Source organism: Chlorocebus sabaeus, chromosome X, assembly GCF_047675955.1.
Source record: "Chlorocebus sabaeus isolate Y175 chromosome X, mChlSab1.0.hap1, whole genome shotgun sequence".
Classification (NCBI taxonomy): domain Eukaryota; kingdom Metazoa; phylum Chordata; class Mammalia; order Primates; family Cercopithecidae; genus Chlorocebus; species Chlorocebus sabaeus.
The window spans coordinates 40,423,792-40,445,939 of record NC_132933.1 but is presented as its reverse complement, the minus strand read 5'-3'; the positions used below and the strand labels follow the sequence as shown (position 1 = coordinate 40,445,939).

The 22,148-nt window shown below is 37.9% G+C and overlaps 1 pseudogene; it reads left to right on the top strand.

Annotated features, from left to right (window-relative positions):
* The first annotated feature begins 5,947 nt into the window (after positions 1-5,947).
* On the top strand, positions 5,948-6,046 carry LOC119620995 (U6 spliceosomal RNA; annotated as a pseudogene).
* The last annotated feature ends 16,102 nt before the right edge of the window (positions 6,047-22,148 follow it).

The window sequence follows — 22,148 nt, the reverse complement described above, 5'->3', positions numbered from 1 at the left end:
TTTTTTTTAAGTGATGATGCTCTGAGGCCACATATTCCATCTTAATTGGGGGACCTAGCTAAGTTGAAAGTAAGAAGACCTGGGGGAAAAGTTGTATTTTCAATCCAGTAAATAGAGATAAGTGCTTCAACATTTCTTACTGCAGTTTGGTTTTGACACATAGTAATTAAAGAGCATTCTATATGCAAGTTCTAGTTTCGGCCTACTCTTTTTGACTTTTGGTGAATTCTGTTCTATGACTTTTGTTTGTCTTAAGTCAGACACATTGGGAAGTGGATAAAGAGGTTGATTATTTTCTGTGAGACAGTTATTCTCAAAGTGTGGTCCTGGGAGCAGGTGAAGCTGCATCACTTGGGAACTTGTTAGAAATGCAAATTCTCAGGCTGTAGCCTGAAAATCAGAAATTCTGGTTGTGGGGTCCAGTGGTCTGTATTTTAACAAGCCTCCTGGTGACTTTTAGTGTATACTACAGTTTGAGAATGACTGGCCTGAGCTATGCTGGGGACAAGGGACTGTGTGTTTTCTCCCTGTTCTACTTCTGAGGACAACTGTGTTGTGTTGTGTTAGCGAATTGCTAATAGGCATTTTATTGTGGGTAATTGGGAGATAGAGTGGTCTTCAGAAGAGAAAGAGTCTATTCTCTTAGTTTCAAAGCCTTGCTCATAAGAAACTTATAAATCATCCCCGCAGGACTGAGTGGGAAGGCAATTATGTGGTACAACCTTGATAGATGCTAAAATTTGAGAATTACTGCTTTGAGACATTAGCCAATGATTCCATTAGCTGCCACAAGGTGGATGATGTTAAATTAGGTTTACCGGTTTGGTACAATTGTGGAGTTTATCCAGACAAGGCCAACTTAAAACAGAAAAAAAAAAAAAAAGTAGTAATTTAGAATTTAGATTCCTCTGCTTTTTTTTTTTTTTTTAATATTACTATTACCAAAATTGCTGTGTAGATATGGAAAGATATCAATTATGTTGTGGATAAAAGCAAGTTGAAGAAAATCTGTAGAGTGTAATCACATTTAAAGAACAAACAAAAAAAATCTTTGTATTTGTGTGTTTGCATATGCATAGAAGTATACAGCAAATTCTTTTTTTTAACCATTAAAGTATGGTCACTTATTATCTTTGTTAGTATTACATACTGTACGTAATTGTATGTGGTATACTTTTTTATTTTTTTAATTATATTTTAAGTTCTAGGGTACATATGCACAATATGCAGGTTTGTTACATATGTATACACATGCCATGTTGGTTTGCTGCACCCATTAACTCGTCATTTCCATTAGCTATTTCTCTTAATGCTATCCCTACCCCATCGCCCCATCCCATGACAGGCCCCAGTGTGTGATGTTCCCCACCCTGTGTCCAAGTGTTCTCATTGTTCAATTCCCCCCTATGAGTGAGAACATGTGGTGTTTGGTTTTCTGTCCTTGAGACAGTTTGCTGAGAATGATGGTTTCCAGCTTCATCCATGTCACTACAAAGGACAAGAACTCATCCTTTTTTTATGGCTGCATAGTGTTCCATACTATGTGGCAATAACATATGTGCCACATTTTCTTAATCCAGTCTATCACTGATGGACATTTGGGTTGGTTCCAAGTCTTTGCTATTGTGAATAGTGCCACAATAAACATACGTGTGCATGTGTCTTTATGGTAGCATGATTTATAATCCTTTGGGTATATACCCAGTAATAGAATCACTGGGTCAAATTGTATTTCTAGTTCTAGATCCTTGAGGAATCGCCACATTGTCTTCCACAGTGGCTGAACTAGTTTACACTCCCACCAACAGTGTAAAAGCGTTCCTATGTCTCCACATCCTCTCCAGTGCCTATTGTTTCCTGACTTTTTAATGATCGCCATTCTAACTGGTGTAAGATGGTATCTCATCGTGGTTTTGATTTGCCTTTCTCTGATGACCAGTGATGATGAGCATTTTTTCATGTGTCTGTTGGCTGCATAAATGTCTTCTTTTGAGAAGTGTCTGTTCATTTCCTTTGCCCACTTTTTGATGGGGTTGTTCGATTTTTTCTTGTAAATTTGTTTAAGTTCTTTGTAGATTCTGGATATTCACCCTTTGTCAGACGGGTAGATTGCAAAAATTTTCTCCCATTCTGTAGGTTGTTTGTTCGCTCTGATGGTAGTTTCTTTTGTTGTGCAGAAGCTCTTTAGTGTAATTAGATTCCATTTGTCTATTTTGGTTTTTGTTGCCATTGCTTTTGGTGTTTTAGTCATGAAGTCCTTGCCCATGCCTGTGTCCTGAATGGTATTGCCTAGGTTTTCTTCTAGGGTTTTTTATGGTTTTAGGTCTAACATCTAAGTCTTTAATCCATCTTGAATTAATTTTTGTATAATGTGTAAGGAAGGGATCCAGTTTCAGCTTTCTACATATGGCTAGCCAGTTTTTCCAGCACCATTTATTAAATATGGAATCCTTTCCCCATTTCTTGTTTCTCTCAGGTTTGTCAAAGATCAGATGGTTGTAGATGTGTGGTGTTATTTCTGAGGGCTCTGTTCTGTTCCATTGGTCTATATCTCTGTTTTGGTACCAGTACCATGCTGTTTTGGTTACTGTAGCCTTGTAGTATAGTTTGAAGTCAGGTAGCATGATGCCTCCAGCTTTGTTCTTTTGGCTTAGGATTGTCTTGGCAATGCGGGCTCTTTTTTGGTTCCATATGAACTTTAAAGTAGCTTTTTCCAATTCTGTGAAGAAAGTCATTGGTAGCTTGATGGGGATGGTATTGAATCTGTAAATTACCTTGGGCAGTATGGCCATTTTCACGGTATTGATTCTTCCTATCCATGAACATGGAATGTTCTTCCATTTGTTTGTGTCCTCTTTTATTTTGTTGAACAGTGGTTTGTAGTTCTCCTTGAAGAGGTCCCTCACATCCCTTGTAAGTTGGATTCCTAGGTATTTTATTATCTTTGTAGCAATTATAAATGGAAGTTCACTCATGATTTGGCTCTCTGTTTGTCTGTTATTGGTATATAAGAATGTTAGTGATTTTTGTACATTGGTTTTTTATCCTCAGACTTTGCTGAAGTTGCTTGTCAGCTTAAGGAGATTTTGGGCTGAGACGATGGGGTTTTCTAAATATACAATCATGTCATCTGCAAACAGGGACAATTTGACTTCCTCTTTTCGTAATTGAATGCCCTTTATTTCTTTCTCTTGCCTGATTGCCCTGGCCAGAACTTCCAACACTATGTTGAATAGGAGTGGTGAGAGAGGGCATCCTTGTCTTGTGCCAGTTTTCAAAGGGAATGCTTCCAGTTTTTGCCCATTCAGTATGATATTGGCTGTGGGTTTGTCATAAATAGCTCTTATTATTTTGAGATACGTCCCATCAATACCTAGTTTATTGAGAGTTCTTAGCATGAAGGGCTGTTGAATTTTGTCAAAGGCCTTTTCTGCATCTATTGAGCTAATCATGTGGTTTTTGTCTTTGGTTTTGTTTATGTGATGGATTACAATTATTGATTTGCATATGTTGAACCAGCCTTGCATCCCAGGGGTGAAGCCAGCTTGATCTTGGTGGATAAACTTTTTGATGTGCTGCTGCATTCGGTTTGCCAGTATTTTATTGAGGATTTTCACATCGATGTTCATCAGGTATATTGGTCTGAAATTCTCTTTTTTTGTTGTCTCTCTGCTTCCTTTGGTATCAACATGATGCTGGCCTCATAAAATGAGTTAGCAAGGATTCCCTCTTTTTCTACTGATTGGAATAGTTTCAGAAGGAATGGTACCAGTTTCTCTTTGTACCTCTTGTAGAATTCGGCTGTGAATCCATCTCGTCCTGGACTTTTGTTTGGTTGGTAGGCTATTAATTATTGCCTCAATTTCAGAGCCTGTTATTGGTCTATTCAGAGATTCAACTTCTTCCTGGTTTAGTCTTGGGAGAGTGTAGGTGTCCAGGAATTTATCCATTTCTTCTAGGTTTTGTAGTTTATTTGCGTAGAGGTGTTTATAGTATTCTCTGATGGTAGTTTGTATTTCTGTGGGATCGGTGGTTATATCCCCTTTATCATTTTTTATTGCATCTATTTGATTCTTCTGTCTTTTCTTCTTTATTAGTCTTGCTAGCCGTCTATCAATTTTGTTGATCTTTTCAAAAAACCAGCTCCTGGATTCATTGATTTTTTTGAAGGATTTTTTTGTGTTTCTATCTCCTTCAGTTCTGCTCTGATCTTAGTTATTTCTTGCCTTCTGCTAGCTTTTGGATTTGTTTGCTCTGAAATACACAGCAAATTCTTAACAGTGGCTACCTGGGAGTAATGAGGTTAGATGTAGTAGCTACTTTCAAATTTCACTTTATGCACTTTTCTGTTTTTAAACGTTTTACAATGAATATATATTGTTTCTATATATTTTTTTATCTTCCCCATTTTAAACCTTTTAATTTAAAAGTAAACTTTGTCAAAAAAGCAAACTTTGGGAGGGCAGAAAGATCACACACAAGGTTGCCACTTCACTCCTGTGGGGTTGCACGGCGGCCCAGCAGAAGCACTCCGTACTTTCCAGATGGTACAGCGGATGGGCAGAGGCGCTTATAAAATACTTTTAATGGATCATATTTGTTTGAAAAGTAATATCCACATGGTAATTCAAATAGTTCAATAGGGTAGGCAATGTTAATATAGATTATTAAACTTTTAGATTTAAACATGTAGAAATGCTTATTTATTTTACAAGCAATAGTTGTTCATATATAGAGTGTGAAATATAATGCTTCCGAATACCAAAATATGTTATGGAAATTACATCTTAAATTAGAATGAAAAAAATCCTTGTATAGTAGAGGAAAAAAAAAAAAAACCTGTGTAAACATTTAGTATTCGCTATATCAAGTAGGTATTTACCTAGATATATAATATTTACAAAATACAAAGAAATATTACCACCTACTTAGGTTGGCCTCCTTTTTCATCAAGCTCACCTGTTATTAATCACCTTAAATAAAGCTTGGTGTTTCCTTGGGTAAGAAAACGTTTCCCGTTCTCAGCTACACTGCTTCCAGATATTGAAAAGATGTCCTGTGTATTTTCACAGCATCTTGACAAGGGCTGGCAGTTTTCTTCAGCTACTACGTTAACAATTCTTAATGATCAAATCCCCAAGCTCCCCCTCCCTCTCTTTCCTACAGGTGTCAAAAACTGTTAACTGTCTTTTCTCGTCTTTCTGGTAAAAGCTCCCTTTTTTATTATTGCTAATTAGATTTGGAGGACAATGGCAGTTCTTTGCCTACTTTTAATATTTAGAGCAAAAAAGACTTTTGGGTTGTCTCACCTTTGTGTCTATTTTCCTCCTAAATGCCTGGCCTCTAATCAGAGAAAAGCTCCGTGTGGAAACAAAGTTACCAACTTACTCAATTGACTTCCCTTTTTCTAGATGAATAGCTTGCATCTGTAGAGAAAGGATTCATTACCATAATGCTTTAGGTTGAATATTGTACAACCTACTACAGATCTCTATGAGCCCTACTTTTAATTAATGCAGACTGCTTTTAAAACATGTTTTGACCTTTACCCTCAAAATATTTTAAAAGACATTTAAATATGACAGGCTAATTTTATTTTTATTATTATTATTATTATTTTTTCTTTTAGATGGAGCCTTGCTCTGTTGCCTAGGCTGGAGTGCAGTGGCCTGATCTCTGCTCACTGCAACCTCTGCCTCCTGGGTTCAGTGATTCTCCTGCCTCAGCCTCCCAAGTAGCTGGGATTACAGGCCTGGGCCACTACGCCCAGCTATTTATTATTATTATTATTATTTTTGGTAGAGACGGTGTTTCACCATGTTGGCCAGGCTGGTTTTGAACTCCTGACCTCAAATGATCCACCTGCCTCGGCCTCCCAAAGTGTTGGGATTATGGGCATGAGCCACCACACCTGGCAACAGACTAGTTTTATTTAAAGAGTAATGCAGTCCTTTCTTCTTCAGCACATATGTTAAATTTGGAAAAATATAGAGAAGATTGGAAGAGCAAGAATGATATGTCAATTCATGAAGAATATCATATATTATTTTTTCCTTCTTGGGATAGAAAATGTCTATCAGAAATCAATCAGCTAGCATCATTTGCAATGGTAAAACACTATAAATGTAACCCCATTAAAATCAGGAACAAGCTAAGAAGATCTGCTATCACCATTATAATTTAATTTTTAAAATTCCCTAGCCAGTGCAATAAAGCAGGAAACAGAAATAAGAGCCATCACTAATAGAAATCAGGAGGCACAATTAATATCTTCAAATGAAATGATTTTCTAACCCACAGAATCTAAATGAAAACCATTTAAAAGGAGATTTTAAGTTTAATAATTTTCCTCAACATCTCAGTAACCAGTTAGAAAACACAGTGGAGAGCTCATTTGCTCTAACACCAGAGTGTAGAAAATACCTGGAAATAATCTCAACAAGAAATGTGCAAGATCTGTATGAAGAAAATGGTGAAACTTTACCAAAAAGACCTCCTGAAACATGAATGAGAGGACAAAAGTTTTTAACTTGTTAATTCCTCTGAAATAGTTTTAATAAAATTTACAATAAAAGTACCAGAGATTATTCTTGTACCTTGATAAAGTACTTTTAAACTCCATCCTAAAGAATATATAGCCAAGAATAGCAAATATTTTCTGAAAAAGAAGACTAATGAGGAGGACTTACTCTAATAAAACCTGGTTCAAAAATTACAGTTATTAAAACAGTATGGTATAGGTACATGGATTTTTTTTTTTTTTTTTTTTTTTTTTTTTTTTTTTTTTTTTTGATGGAGTCTCGCTTCGTCGCCCAGGCCAGAATGCGGTGATTCGATGGTGGCTCACTGCAAGCTCTGCCTCCCAGGTTCACGCCATTCTCCTGCCTCAGCTTCCCGAGTAGCTGGGACTACAGGCGCCCGCCACCACACCCGGCTAATTTCTTGTATTTTTAGTGGACACAGGGTTTCACCATGTTCGCTAGGATGGTCTCGATCTTCTGACTTCATAATCCTCCCAAATTTGGCCTCCCAAAGTGCTGGGATTACAGGCGTGAGCCACCGCGCCCGGCCGGATTTTTAAAAAACAAACGTAAGTGTCACAAACTCTAGAGCCTCAGAATAGTGAAACAGAGCTTAGTGTTTCCCCACGAGCTCAGGCATATGCCATTTTGGACCCGTGTTAGCATAATGATAAAAGGATTTGTGTCGTGGCAGCTCCTTCTGGGCTCCTGGATTATTTTGAAGGGGACACTACCAGTAAGTCAGAGTCCTTGACAGTCCAGAAGCTCATAGGGAGAATTAGTGGCACAGTTTTCGTGGACCAATAATTTATTCTAATGCTTTTTTCTCCTTCTATAGTGAAAGTATATGCAACAAGGGTTGAATTGCTTATTTTGGTAGATGGTCCTAAATATGTAGAAAGTTAGTACTACCTCTGGATTTTCCTTTTGTAAGTGTCAGGATAAAAGAGAGGTATTTTACAATTCCTACCCTCTGATCTAAGGAGCCTTTTAAAATGTAATTTCAAAAATTCGTTTTTCTAGAGTGGTTACCTCAATTAGCATATCTATTAATGTAGCATCATAGTCATTTTTTGGCAGAAGTCATTTCAAAAGCAAAGGAGACAAATGGATTCCAATTGCAGGAATTTGCTTTGTTCTACAATAAAGTCCTTTGCATTATTCTACAATGTGTATGGTACCGAGTGTGCGCCTTTCTTTTTAAAAATCATGTTACAATATATGAAATTATATCTGTATCTGAGCATCTATAAAAATATTTATTCTTGTCCAATAAGTACTAAATTGAAGAGAAAACATTTTTAAAAGCTTTAAATTATGTTTCTTTTTGGAAATCAAATGTACCAAGAAATATTTGATGCTGATGCCATCTAAAATTATATTTGTTTTTTCAAAAACATTCTAGAGTTGCACTCAAGTTTATGATGATGAATGAAATCAGATCCTTACTTTAGGGTGGCTAATTTTGTTTTATTTTTCCTATTTAAATGCAACTATTTTGGCAACAAATTTCCCATTTATCATTCATCGTTCACTTAATGGAGAAATATTTATTGATTACTTACTATGTGTTAAGTTCTATACTATGAATTACATTGTTACAATAAAATGAAGATACTCTCTGTCCTCATGAAACTTTTAGTTTAGTGGGGAGGCAGACATTAGACACTTAGATGGCCAAATAGATACATAATTACAAATGTCGATAAGTTCTATGAAAGAAACAGAGGACACAAAGAGAAAACAACTGGAGTTACACACTTTAGTTTGCTTGTTTAGCTTGGGTGAATAAGAAGCCCTCTCTGGGGAAGCAATATTTAAGCTGAGATCTGAAGAATGAGAAGGAGCCAGCCACGCAAAGAATGGGTGGAAGAATGTTCAAGAAGGATATAACACCTTTTATGAAGATGTAAAACATGCTTAAGTAGCTGAAAGGCCAGTGTGGCTAAAGACTGGAGAGGTAGCTGGACACTAGCATGAGATGAGGTGGGGATGGTAGGCAGGGATCAGATTATGTAGGATGTTGATGCCTGTGTTAAAGAATTGCATTTTAAATTAGTTGGATGCTGTGGGGTGCACCTGAAGTCCCAGCTACTCAGGAGGCTGAGGTGGGAGGATTGCTTAAGCCCAGGAGTTTGAGGCTGCAGGGAGCTATGATCTAGCCACTGCCCTTCAGCCTGGACAACAGAACAAGACCTTGTCTCAGAAAACAAAACAAAAGAAAAAAGAATTTGTATTTTATTGAAACTGCAAAGGAAAGTCATTAAAGGGTCTTCAGTAGAGGAGTAATATGATCACATTTATATTTTTAAAATTCTGATTTGGGCTTAAGAGTAGATAATGGATGGAGGTAGGGACGAATGGATATTCTTAAAAGGCAAAAACTTTTGATCTCAAACTACAGTGTTTGTTGTACTCACACTACACCCATAGTAGTTCTCTTTAAAGAATTATGCATATGTTTTTGTGGTGTTACACAAACTAAAAAACTGTTGAAACATGCTTCTTTATCTTTGTCTATGAAATATGTTAAATGTAATACTCTAATGAGAGTTGCATTTGTTACCTATCTAGCTTCTATTTTGAAGGTCAAGTTTGCATATTATTTATATTTTGGTTCAAAAGAAGAGGCAAGCAGTTTCTGATAATTTGAGGGAACTAATATGACTAGAACATTAACAGAAGAAGTTAAATTGGTTGATGAGTCTGTCTGAAATGAACAGAACAAGAGCAAGAGAAATGAGTCAGAGTACTATGGCCATAGAAATCTCTGAGATCTGTAAGAGAGGTAACTGAAAGATTCACAATTGATAGCTTGCAACTGAAGAAATATTTAAGACCTGATATGAATTCACCGTCTGTATTAGTCTGTTCTCACATTGCTATAAAGAAATACCTGAAACTGGATAATTTTTAAAGAAAAGAGTTTTAATTGGCTTATGGTTCTGCAGGGTGTCCAGGAAAGCATAGCGGCTTCTGCTTCTAGGGAGTCCTCAGGAAGCGTCCAATCATGGCAGAAGGCAAAGGGGGAGCCAGCCCATTTTACAGAGCCAGAGCAGGAGGAAGAAAGACGGTGAGGGAGGTGCTACACAGTTTTAAAGGACCAGATTTCATGAGAACTCACTATCATCAGCACAATACGAAGGGACATGGTGCTGCTAAACCATTCATGAGAAATCCACCCCCATGATCCAGCCCCCTCTCACCAGGCCCCAACTACCACATTGGGAACTACAATTCGACATGAGATTTGGTGGGAACACAGACCCAAACCATGTCACCTTCTTTTCAAAGGGTCAGTGATGCCAAGAACTGAATAAGGCTTGAGGGAGGTTGGACTCAAGAGTTAGAGCATCTGCCTAGGGGAAATCTAGAACAACCAAGGGTTAGAGGGTGAGATGGAGGACTTGTGTCCAGAAAGGAACGGGGAATAAATTCTAAAAGAAAGCAGAGATTCTGGTCATCCAAAAGTGGTGTCATCTCAAACTGAAGTGGGTTGCATACCAGGGATGCAAAGATGGTTTAACATACACAAGTCAATAAATGTGATTCACCACATAAACAGAATTAAAAAGGAAAATCACATGATTATTTCAATAGATACATAAAAAGCATTCGACAAAATCTAGCATCCTTTTATGATTAAAACTCCCAGCAAAATTGGCATACAAGGGACATATCTCAATGTAATAAACACCACCTATGACAAACCCACAGCTAACGTAATCTGAATGAGGAAAAGTTGAAAGCATTCTCTCTGAGGCCTTGAACAAGACAAGGATGCCAACTCTCACCATTCCTCTTCAACATAGTACTGGAAGTCCTAGCCAGAGCAATCAGTCAAGAGAAAGAAATAAAGGGCATCCAAATTGTAAAGAATAAGTCATACTGTCACTGTTTGCTGATGACATGATTGTTTACCTAGAAAACCCCAAAGACTCCTCCAGAAAGCTCCTAGAACTGATAAAATAATTCAGCATAGTTTCTGGATACAATATTAATATACACAAATCAGTAGCTCCTCTATACACCAACAGCGACCAAGCTGAGAATCAGATCAAGAACTCAACCCCTTTTAAAATAGCTGTAAATAAATAAATAAATAAATAAATAAATAAATAAAATACTTAGGAATATACCTAGCCTAGGAGGCAAAAGACCTTTACAAGGAAATCTACAAAACACTGCTGAAAGAAATCATACATGACACAAATGGAAACACATCCCATGGTTATGGATGAGTGGAATCAATATTGTGAAAGTGACCATAGTGCCAAAAGCAATCTACAAATTCAACACAATCCCCATAAAAAATACCACCATAATTCTTCACAGAACTAGAAAAAACAATCCTAAAATTAATATGGAACCAAAAAAGAGCCTGCAAAGCCAAAGTAAGACTAAGCAAAAAGAACAAATCTGGAGGCATCACATTATCTGATTTCAAAATATAGTATAAGGCCATGGTCACGAAAATAGCATGGTACTGGCATACAAATAGGCACATAGACAATGGAACAGAATAGACAACCCAGAAATAAACCCAAAACTTTCAGCCAATTGATCTTTGATAAAGAAAACAAAAACATAAAGTGGGGGAAGGACACCTTATTCAACAAATGATTCTGGGATAATTGGTAAACTATATGTAGGAGAATGAAACTGGATCCTCATCTTTCACCATACAAAAATCAACTCAATATGGATTAAGGACTTAAATCTAAGACCTGAAACTATAAAAATGATGGAAGATAACATTGGAAAAACCCTTTTAGACATTGGCTTAGTCAAGGATTTCATGACAAAGAACCCAAAAGCAAATGCAATAAAAAGATAAATTTCTGGGACTTAATTAAATTAAAGAGCTTTGGCACAGCAAAAAGAACAGTCAGCAGAGTAAAGAGACAACTCACAGACTGGGAGAAAATCTTCACGATCTATACATCTGACAAAGGACTAATATCCAGAATCTACAACGAACTCAAACAAATTAGCAAGATGAAAACAAACATTCCCATCAAAAAGTGGGCTAAGGACATGAATAGAAAATTCTCAAAAGAAGATATACCAATGGCCAACAAACATGAAAAAATGCTCAACATCACCAATGATCAGGGAAATGCAACTCAAAACCACAATGCGATGCCACTTCACTCCAGCAAGAATGGCTATAAAAAAAAATCAAAAAATAATAGACGTTGACATGGAGATGGTGAACAGGGAACACTTCTACACTGCTGGTGGGAATGTAAACTAGTACAGCTACTATGGAAAACAGTGTGGAGATTCCTTGACGAACTAAAAGTAGAACTAACATTTGATCCAACAATCCCACTATTGGATATCTGCCCAGAGGAAAAGGAGTCATTATACGAAAAAGGCACTTGCACACGCATGTTTATAGCAGCACAATTCACAATTGCGACAATGTGGAACCAACCCAAATGCCCATCAATCAACGAGTGGAATATATATATATATATATATATATATATATAAAATGTAATATATTAAATATATTATATAATTACATATTGTGTAATATATTATAGATATTATGTAATATATATATACACACACACACACAATGGAATACTACTCAGCCATAAAAAGGAATTAATTGATGGTATTCATAGCAACCTGGATGACAGAGGAGACTATTATTCTAAGTGAAGTAACTCAGGAATGGAAAACAGAACATCATATGTTCTCACTGATAAGTGGGAGATAAGCTATAAGGATTCAAAGGCATAAGAATGACACAATAAGCAGGGCATGGTGGCTTACGTGTGTAATCCCAGCACTTTGGGAGGCTGAGGCGGGCAGATCACGAGGTCAAGAGTTCGAGACCAGCCTGACCAACATGGGGAAACCCTGTCTCTACTAAAAATAGAAAAATTAGCCACACATGGTGGCATACACCTGTAATCCCAGCTACTCGGGAGGCTGAGGCAGGAGAATCACTTGAACCCAGGAGGCAGAAGTTGCAGTGAGCCAAGATTGTGCCACTGCACTCCAGCCTGGGTGACAGAGTGAGACTCCGTCTCACAAAAAGAAAAAAAAAAAAGAAAAAGAATGACACAGTGGACTTTGGGGACTCAGGTGGAAAGGGTGAGAAGGGGGTGACGGATAAAAGACTACAAATAGTGTGCAGTGTGTACTGCTCGGGTGATTGGTGCACCAAAATCTGACAAATCACCACTAAAGAACCTACTCATGTAACCAAACACCACCTGTTCCCGAGTAACCTATGGAAATAAGTAAATAAATAAATTTCACTTATGCTTTATAAAAAAGACACTGTTTCTAATGAGTCAACCTTCTCTTGACTGAATCCACAGCAAAAGGATCTTCCAGACGTCAGTCAGGATAGATGGGAAGAGACCTTAGTACCCCACATGGCCTGTATAAAGTGGTAGAAGCCATTCAGAATAGGGTAGTGGAGCTGGGTAGATGAAGATTATAGAGATCTTCAGATAGCTATTGATGTGTATGCCTTCCTTCCTTGGTCATTTTCTCACCTTGCTTCAAAACCACGCAAAACTAAAGCAGAAAATCAAAGCTGCCTTAAAAAATGAGAGAGAAAAAGCCCAGAGCAGAAGGGCCACCAACCTCTCTCAGCCTGTTTAAAAATAAATCCCAAACAAAGAAATCTCAGCTTCCAGAGAAAAGTATTTTCTGTGGCTGTGAAACTCCTGACCATAGGCCAAGCAAGGGTCATTCAGAAGGAACACATGAGAGTGGAGGCAAAAGCAAAATCAGTCAAATCGATTCTATGTCTTAAGACACCATTATTACATGGTCATGGCAAGGGAAAAATATGATCTCTATGGATTTGATCTATTGCTACCTCATATGAACAGTCTGAAATGAAACAATGAGATTGTTTTAGTCATTAAGATGCCCCAAGGCAAAGGCTATTCAACTTTTTCCCTTCTTGAAACAAAGGTACTTACATGCAAGACTCTGGGGCTAACTGTAAAAAATGACTATAAACGTTACAGCTAGTCACACACGTTTTTACATAATTCACAGCTTGGTATACCCAAAATGCAACAAATATCTTGGTAGTAGCTTTTCTATAAAGAATCAAGTTCCTAACAAACATCTATTTTACTCATATCTAAAAAGCAGTATTTTAATTTGCACACCATGCATCCTTTCTGAAAATACCACAGAATGCCAACTTACACGCTAATCAAAAAAGTGCATACATATTTTGTGCTTCGAATACTTGAATTGGGTCAGATATTTAATGTTGCCAGGATATAAAAACATACTGTAGCAAATGTCTTACACTAAGACTGACCATCGTTGGTTTTGTTTTTGTGTACAATCTCTATTCCTAAAGATCATATTTTCAGTAAAATCATTTTTGATTTGCTAGATCTGCTCAGTGAATCAGTGATAACAATGTCATGGACTCATGTGAAGAAAGTAACGAGGGCCACTTGACATAAGGATGACAGCGTATTGCTTGGAGTTGAGCACAGGCTTGGAAGTCAGGAGACTTGAGAAAATTTTCTGGATTGATACTAATTCACCACGTGCGAGCTTCAGCAGAGTAATTTGGGGCTTAGATATGCTATTTTCCAAGGGCATGGTGAAGATCTCTGGAATTCCTTGGAGGCATTTTAGAGATGACAGATGGTTAAGAGGGAATGAGAGGGAAGTCCTATATGGCTCCCTCAATCAAAATAGTTCTTCTTGATTTGTTTAACAGACTGAACTTCTGTGTAAGATTTAATTTAGAGCTAGGCTTCCATGGGTCCTGCTCTGATTATCTGAATATTTATGTCCCCTAAAAAAATTGTATGTTAAAATCATATCCCCCGAGGTGCTGGTACTTAGAGGTAGGACCTTTGGGAGATGGTTAGGTCATGGGGGCAAAGCCCTAATGGATGAGATTAGTGACCTTATAAAAGAGACCCCAGAGAGACCCCTCACTACTTCTGCCATTTGAGGAAACAGCGGAGAAGGAGTTATATATGAATGAGGAAACGTGTCCTCGCCAGACATCGAATCTGACGTCACCTCAACCTTAGACTTCCCAGGCTCCAGAACTGTGAGAAATAAATGTCTGTTCTTTGTAAGCCTCACAGTTTATGGTATTTTGTTATAGCAGCCTGAACGGACTGACAGGTCCTTCCACCAAATCACTGGATGAAGCGCCCCTCCCGCCAAGATCCCTTCAGGCTTCATCACTTTTTTGACGGTCTAATTCAACTTGATCTCATACCATCATTTTTGCATTGCAATCATTTGAATATTGGGACTACCCCTTTCCCTGAGGCCAGTGGAATATTTTCCCTCTCAACCCTTTAAGCCAGGAATATGTCAGCAATCTGTGTGACAATGGGCAGTTCAGGTGCTTCTTTCTTGTTCACCATGCAGTGATTTAACTCCTACAATCTTCTTCACTACAATCATCTTTCCCTCTCTCCTTTCCTGTCACTGTGAGTGACACACCAGCTGACAGTGTTATGAATAGGAAGGTTTGGGCAGAGTGACTGTCAGAAATATTTTTACCGTGTGAAAGGACATTTGTGGAATGTTATGGCATCACTGCCTCCTGCCCCTCAGAGAATGTGGCATTGAGTATTGGGCTTTTGCCACTGTATCCAGCATACCAAAGCGAGCTCCTGGCCTCATTGTACATTACAGAGTACTTAAATAATATCCTCATCTTATATATATACATGTATTTATTTTCATATTCTTTCATATGCCCTACCTTAGGTTTTACATTGTGACTTAAGTATGATTTAGCTGAAGTCTTCAGAATACTTCAGTAATGCTATCACCAGAATTAGAACATTCCCCTGAGTTGCAGTGAGATTTGTGCTAAAGTTCACAATGCGAATTTGATAGCTCTAAACATGAGATATGTACTTGCTGCATTTACTGAAATCCCTGAGTCCCCTATCACTTTCCTTAGATTTCAAAGTTATGGGATTGTCCGGTATGTTTGCTAAGAATGACCTGATGTGACTCAAGTGTTATTCTGGGCACGATTCTGTTGCCAATTACATTGGTACACATGTTTTAATGTGATTCGGATTACTGATATAAATGACTACATATGATTACTTTGTGTTTTCTATTATATAACATTATATTTCCTTTAGACATTTCATTGTCTCAGGTTATAATATGACATCTTTATATAAGGCAGTTTTAAGGGGGAATTTATCTTCTCTCAGTGCTTTAACCTACCCACCAGATTGTATATTTGAGGCATCTTTTAGTGACAAATTCATTAACCTGTAACATGTCTTGAATCATCTTTAAAATTATTTTAAGACGTCCCCTACCCCACGCCAGAATAACCATGTGATAATGCTGAAAAATGTTTCTACTTTGTTGATTGATGGATTGATTTCAGGTGACAATTTATGGCTCATGATGACTGTGTTAATAATTAGGTCCTAGAAAATACATTGACATGGTTTCAGACAAAAGTTTCCAACTAGTTTTGCTCAGAAGTGAAGTAGGTGGTTGCGTGTGTTGTGCGATCTGATGACCCTGTGTTTGAAAATTATTCACCTCACTAGCTCATTTGAAATTCGAAGGTTGATCCCTACAGTCTTTGGTCTTCATGGGTAGTCTGTTGAAATATAAATACCTCTAGATGGGCAGACTATCTGCCTGCTATCTGTCATTATCATTTTAATCTGGATTTATTTAGTAGACCTCTGAAAATTGGCTGAAATAGACTGGCAAGACAAAGTTTTGATATCAGTTAAGGTGGATGACAAGTTTACAAGACTTGATACTGGTTTAAATGAAGAAAATATCTGTTTAAAGTCTCAGTAAGCCTAGTTTTGACTAGGCAAGGGAAGCATGTTGGCATACGGCAAGTGAGTGCAGGCAAGGAAAGAGAAGTAACAGAATGGGTACACCAACTTTACTTAATCTCCATCTTTCTGGAAGTCAGCCCTTGTCTGTGATTTGTAGGGAACGTTGTACTGCCTGCTTGTCAGTCTGCCATCCATCCACCAAAGTAACTTTCAAGACTACGTTAGGGGCTGAGATTCTCTATGGGGGTGGTGAAAATAAAATTCTGTAACATCTTCTTTCTTCCACTACTTTCTTAGCTGTCTTCTTGCAATTTTTGGAAAAGCTTTCCTTGAAACATTTCTTGTTGCCTAATATTCTTGTTGCTTTACCCTTTAATCAAGGCAACGCTATACAATCTTTCCCACCAAATTTTCTCTTTAAAACGGATTTTATTTGATTGACCCACAGATAGGAGGGAGCCTAATACAGGCTCTACAGCTTCTTGGGGAAAGCCCTGAAAACCCTTGTCAATACTATTTTCCACATATTCTTTTGCTGTTGTTGCTACTCCTTTATCTTGATTGAACACGACCTCCAAGATTTTCCGTGCAAGGTTACTTGAGAGAGAAAATGTTAATTGACATTTTTCATATGTGAAATCTCTTTATTCTACCATTAAGTTTGGCTGGTTATGGACTTCTAGGTTAGAAATAGCTTTTCCTTAAACTTTTGAAAGCATTGGCTCCTTGCTTTTGAGCTTCCAATGCTGCCATTGAGTCAATATTATTACTTTGATTCCATGGTATTTTGAAACTTCTGTATAGTATGTCTTTGTGTGATCTATTATTATTCATTATACTAGGCACTTGATGGGCCCTTTCAGTTAGGAAACCTGTGTCCTTCAGTTCTGAAAATTTTTCTTGCATTATTACTTGGATAATATCCTTTTACTCTTTAATTTCTCTTTTTTTCTCTGTAAATGTTATCAGCCAGATGTTGAACATCCTAGATTGATCCCCAAGTCTTCTCTTCTGCTTTTTTCCATCTTTTTGTCTTTTTATTTTAATTTTCAGAAAGTCTCCTCCACCTCATATTCCAACACTTCAATTTTTATCTTATTTTTAATTTCCAAAGCTTTATCTTATTCTCTGAATGTTCTTTTTTAAGCCAATTTTTAATGAATGCTGTATATTCTCATCTCTCTAAAAGTTAGTTCTTAAAATTTTCTTCTGTTCCCTGTATTGTCTCTGTTTCTGTCAAATTCACTTTCTTCCTTCTGTCATTTTTATCTCTAGCCTCAATGTCTTATCACTCTTGATGGCCCGTTTATATATAACAGTAAGACACCAAGAAGCTGATTAGAAGTTCAGTGTACATGAGTAGGCACTGTTATATGGTAAAATGTCCTTTAAGTTGGGAAGGCTACAACTCAGTTTTTCGCTGGGATTCTCAACAATATCAGTATTTTTCAGTCCCTTTTATGAGACAGTTATTTTCCACACAAAGAAATAGTCCAATTTCCTATAGGTAATTATAAACCTGACTACAAGTATTCTGGGATGTATGACAGAATAAGGTAGAGACTGAAGATTGAACCACTTGACATGCAAGTTTTTCAGATGCGAACACATCCTGGAAAGAGAAAAAGAAAAAAGGAAAGAAAAATACGCATGTTTTGTATCCTCATTTTCGGTGTGGCAAGTCACCCCACTTCTTATTCATATAAACTTTTCTGGCAAGGAAAAAACCCTCCTGTCTTCTACATGCGTTGGCAAAGGGAAATTACCCCATGGAGTACTTGAGTGAACTTAGAAGGAAGGACTATATACTTCTTATACCAACTGATAATCTACTTTGCTGTTTTCAGTCCTACTCACACCCCTGCCCCTAGAGATTCTTGGTGCCTGCAAATCCTAAGACTTTCTGAGGTTCTGCAGCATGAATTGCCTTGCCTTTTGTTGGCTTCTACCCAGCTTCAGGCTTACGTTTCAGTATTATCTGTCTACACTGCTAAGTCATTTACCACCTGTCCATCTATTTTCTGGCTTACAAAACTTGTGTGGTATTTCTCTTCTACTGTCATCTCCTCTCATGTTCTCTTTGTACTTTAGGGTCTTTTATTACTTTTAAAAATTCTTGGCCGGGCATGCTGGTTCATGCCTATAATCCCAGCACTTTGGGAGGCCGAGGCAGGTGGATCACCTGAGGTCAGGAGTTCAAGACAAGCCTGGCCAACATGGTGAAACCCCGTCTCTACTAAAAATACAAAAATTAGCCAGGCATGGTGGTGCATACCTGTAATTTCAGCTACTTGGGAGGCTGAGGCAGGAGAATCACTTGAACCTGGGAGGCAGAGATTGCAGTGAACCGAGATTGTGCTATTGCACTCCAGTCTGGGCAACAGAGTGAGACACTGTCTCAAAATAAATAAATAAATTTGCTGTCATTTTAGTGAGGTTTCATGAGTGAGTGTAGATAAATATATTTGTTCAATCTTCTATGCTTACCTAGAGGTCTCCTCTTTCATTTTACTAGCTGTATGGTGTTCTATAGTTTATGTGGACCAAGCAGTAATACATAAAATATGTAATATGTATTAAGGCCTGAGTCTCAAGCAATCAGAATGAGCACCAGTCATAGTGGTAACATATGGTCCTAAAGCCCCCTGCTATGCAAGTGTTAAGACTTTAGTTGTTAGATTGTGTGGGGGTTCAAGGTATCCTGGGGAAAGGACCATGATGACCAGAGTGCTGGAGGGGTGCACTCAGTGTGTGGAATCAAGACAGAAACTATTAAACTGTTTTAGGCTTATTTCAGTATTTTACCAACTATTTTATCTACATTTGTGCATGCTTGCAAAATATCAATCAGGAATACACCAGAATCCATTTATTCAATCCTTTACTAATGGACATTTATATTATTTCTAACTTTTGCTTAAGTTTCCAACAATGTGTGTGTGACAATCTCAAACATATCTCTTTTTGTACCTTTGGGAATATTATTATAGCATTGCTTCTTAGTAGTACATTTCTTTCACCAGTTACCTTGGAAGCAACCAATGGAAATTAAACAATTCGCTAATGAATTTTTTTTTTTTTTTTTTTAAGAGACAGGGTTTAATTCTGTTGCCCAGGTTGGAGTGCAGTAATGCAGTCACAGTTCATTGCAGCCTTGAACTCCTGGGCTCAATCCTCCCACTTCATCCTCTTGAGTAGCTAGGACTATAAGTGCATGCCACCATGCCTGGCTGATTTTTTAACTTCTTGTTGTTGTTGTTGTTGTTGTTGTTGTTATTATTATTATTATTATTATTATTATTATTATTATTATAGTGATGAGGCCTCATTATGTTGCCCAGGCTGATCTTGAACAACTGGCCTCCAGTGATCCTCCCACTTCAGCCTCCCAAAGTGCTGGGATTACAGGAGTCAGCCATTATGTCTGACTCTGATTTACAAATATATATATATATAACCTGTAGACTGGAAACAGTGGCTTATGCCTGTAATCTCAGCATTTTGGGAGGTCGAGGTGGGCAGATCACTTGGGGTCAGGAGTTCGAGACCAGCCTGGCCAACATGGCAAAACCCCATTTCTACTAAAAATACAAAAATTAGTTGGGCATAGTGGTGCACACCTGTGATCCCAGCTACTCAGGAGGCTGAGGTGGGAGTATAGCTTGAACCCAGGAGACAGAGGTTCTAGTAAGCTGAGATTGCACCACTGCACTTCAGCCTGGGTGACAAAGTAAGATTCTCTCTCTCTTCCTCTATATATGTAACCTATAATTTAAGTTAATTCAACCTATTCTTTTTAAAAGTTGGTTCTGCGAATTCTGTTATAGGGACAATAGAATAGACGTACTTCTCCTTATTCTTCCTGCTGAGCACAAAAAAAGGCTCTGGAAATCACATATAAAACAAAAAAGAAGAAGTCTCTGAGAGGTGGATAAAAGAAAGAAGACTAGCTAGACCCAAGTAATGACATGATAACATGTCAAGGAATACGAGGATGAGTTCCCTGGGTAGATTTTATTTTTATTCTTATTTATTTTTTGCCTCACACATCCTAGATTGAGAACTGAAGACTGCAACCTAGAAATACTAAGAAGTACACACAGAAAAAACAAGCCACAACAAAAGCCTACTCTGTCTAACCAAACGGACGAGAAAGGAGCAGCCTAGCAAGGCAGGAAACTTTTAGACAATGTCTCTACAGGAGCCAAATACCACCAATTAAAAATTGTGGCCCCAGTTGGGCGCAGTGCCTTATACCTGTAATTCCAGCACTTTGAAAGGCCAAGGCAGGAGGATCACTTGAGCCCAGGAATATGAGACCAGAGTGAGCAACATGGTGAAACCCCACCTCTGAAAAAAAAAAAAAATTTAACTGGGCATGGTGGTGTTCACCTGTAGTCCCAGCTACGTGGGAAGTAGAGGTGGGAGGATTGCTTGAGCCCAGGAGTTCAAAGTTACGATGAGCCATGATTGTGCTGCTGCACTCCACGCTGGGTGACAGTGAGACCTTATCTCAAAAAAAAAAAAAAAAAAAAAAAAAAACAAAGTGTGGCCCCACTCCTGTCAGCCTCTCAAAGTGTTGGGATTACCAGCAAATGCCAAATGGGAAGTGAGACTTCTTGCCAAGCTATATAATCAGACACCCTAATCCCTCTACCAGAGTGGAGTCAGAGAAAGCAAAGTAGGGAGCTGAGACTTCATCTACGGCAGGCAGTAATGACCCCCATCTCCAGACTGCAGCATCAGTAGAGACAGCATCATATAGGAAGTCTAGACTTTTCCTCTCACACAGCAGTAATGAGGCATTTCCCCCCATCTCCATTGGAGTGGTGTCAGAGGAGGCTTGGTTAGAACTTTCACCATTTCTCAGTAATAATAAGGCCTGCCCTCTCCCCATTTGTAACCCCATGATGTCAGTGGAGGGCACATGGGAAGTAGTAACAAGGGATTCCTACCCATCCTAGCTAGAAAGGTGTCTATAGAGACATAGTGAAGAGCGGGATCTCTGATCTCAGCCCAGTAGTAATGAGGAACCACACACCCAGGTGTAAATGGAAGCCAAGTGAAGAACCCAGACTTCTACTTCCACTTGGCAGTAACAATCTGGAACCCCCTACTTCTCCATATTGGAGTGGTATCAGAGAAAGCCAGCTAAAACATAAAGTTTAAATAGTATCCAAAGCCTCATAACATAATATACAAAACTGCCAGGTTTCAGTAGAAAATCACTAATCTACCAAGAATCAGGATCTCAAACAATGAAAACCATCAATAGATGCCAAAACCTAAATGACAGACATGCTAGAATTATCTAACAAATATTTTAAAGCAGCCATCATAAAAATGCTCAGCAAACAATTATGAACATACTTGAAACAAGTAAAAATAGAAAGCATCAGAAAAGAAATAGGAAGTCTCAACAAAGAAATAGAGGATATAAAGAAGAATCCAACTGAAATTCTTGAACTGAAAAGTTCAATAATCAAAATAAAAGCTCAGTGGATTTGTTTAAGAGCAGAATAGAGGAAATAAAAGAAAGAATTAGTGAACTTGATGATAGAGCAATAGAAATTACCTAATCTGAAAAACGAAGAGAAAATAAACTGAAAAAAAAAAAAAGTGAACACAGCCTCAGGGACCTGTGGAAATTTAACAAAAGACCTGTCATTCATGTCGTCAGGATCCCAAAAAGAGAGGTAAAAGAGAAAAGGGGGATGAAAAAGCATTCAAAGAAATAATGGCTGAAAGCTTTTCAAATTTGATGAAAGATACATTATAAATAAAGCAAAATGGGATCTAGAAAGTTTTCAATAGTGCACAGTGGCCA